Source organism: Lactuca virosa, chromosome 7 (genome assembly GCF_052849685.1).
Source record: "Lactuca virosa cultivar CGN04683 chromosome 7, Lactuca_virosa_CGN04683_v6, whole genome shotgun sequence".
NCBI lineage: Eukaryota > Viridiplantae > Streptophyta > Magnoliopsida > Asterales > Asteraceae > Lactuca > Lactuca virosa.
The window spans coordinates 273,199,595-273,201,434 of NC_136432.1; the positions used below are offsets into that span (position 1 = coordinate 273,199,595).

The 1,840-nt window shown below is 23.1% G+C and overlaps 1 long non-coding RNA gene across 1 annotated transcript; it reads right to left on the reverse strand.

Annotated features, from left to right (window-relative positions):
- Positions 1-219: 219 nt before the first annotated feature.
- Positions 220-1,241, reverse strand: LOC145123847 (uncharacterized). Its single transcript, XR_013715362.1, has 3 exons — positions 1,087-1,241; positions 556-609; positions 220-439 (listed from the first exon to the last, which is right to left on the reverse strand). It is a non-coding gene; the product is annotated as an uncharacterized LOC145123847 (long non-coding RNA).
- Between the last annotated feature and the right edge of the window lie 599 nt (positions 1,242-1,840).

The following is a 1,840-nucleotide window of genomic DNA, read 5'->3' on the forward strand; positions in this document are numbered from 1 at the left end:
ATGTAAATAATTATTTTGTTCTCTAATAAAACATAATGTGTATAAACAAAAAATTGAAAACCACTCTCATATGAAAATAAACAAATGATATATATATATATATATATATATATATATATATATATATATATATATATATATATATATATATATATATATATATATATATATATATATATATATATATATATGTATGAAGACAATTCCTCATATCATGATTAGTCATCTGCTTGCAAATCTATCCCCTCCTATCGATAGTTGCATATCTTTCTATATTCACATTCTCATACTCTGGTCTCACACATCCTTTGACCTAATTATATTCGTGTTTCTCTATACCCACAACCAACTTCTCATGCTCTGCTTTCTTATGCCAAATGAAAGGCTTAAAACCACCATCATCAAATAGGACTTCCGTACTCTTCAATGCAATCGTATACTATAATATATTTGTATTTCAGATTACTAACTAGAAATAAAATGGCATCAATAATTCTAAAAGAATTGTTAATAAAAAAACCAAACAATTAACACCACAAAAAGTTTATTACATACCTGGTATTTGACATTAACACTTGCACAAAAACATACATTGACTTGCCATATCTTCTAGAATGGACAAAAAATTAACTTGATTAAAAAAAATCCTTGTACAATTGATAAATGTTTGAAAGAGTCATCTCAAATCATATGAAAGGGATACACATCACATATTCTTACAGAATATCTATTTATATATAACATCCTAAAAAAATATCTACTTAATTATTAAATTTGATATGATAAATTTTAAAGAATAGTCGTTCTAAAAGTACTGCATAGAAAATAAAAGGACAACAAATTTTTACAATTTAGAAGAAATTTCTTTAAGAATTATTAAACATATATTTACATTTAAATAATTTTGAAAGTAGTTCAAAACAGTAACAAAAAATGTGTTAAAAGAAGTATTTATCATTATCACATTCTTCAAGAATGGGTTACTCTAATTCACATATCATGAATAACTAACAGATTTCCTGGGATTGTAACTGTACAAAAAACATAAACCATATAAATTTTAATGAAAAAAAGTGAAATTCTTACCTTGTTCGAAATCTGCCGTGTTGAATCTTGTTAACAAACGTTAATCACCGAATTGTTTTAACTGCAAATCGATTTATATAGAACCATCAAAACACTATATTTGATTTATTGAAAATCGATTATTATGAATAATGAAGATAATTCTTATGATACGATGAAGATGATAATGGAATAAGATGAAGTGGAAGAGACTGATTCAAAAAAATATAACGCATCTGTGATTTCCATATATATTGTTTTGTTTATTTTAGATAATATTTTAATTGATTATGAAATTCTCATTTTACCCTTGGCAGATTAAATTTGATCAATGGTTGATATTAGGTCATTCATTCACACAATATTTAAGGTTCATACATGAACCTAACTTTCTCTCTCTCTCTCTCTCTCTCTCTCTATATATATATATATATATATATATATATATATATATATATATATATATATATATATATATTCTAATAAACGAAGGATTTTTTGCCACATGTCACATTGTCATTCAATTTGTCAAATGTCGTTTTGTGATTATTTTAAATTAATTTCTTTTTCACATGTCATTTTATGAGTTTCTATTTTAATAAATTTCACATAATACTTTAATGTAATAATTATAATAAATATAGTATTAAATGAATATCAATTTCATTAATGGACTTATCTTCTTATTTCAAAATTCCCAAATTAAAGTTCATTAGTTTATTTTGTTTATTTATTTAAATTTAAAAGTTAAAAAAAATCAATTTTAATAATTCAT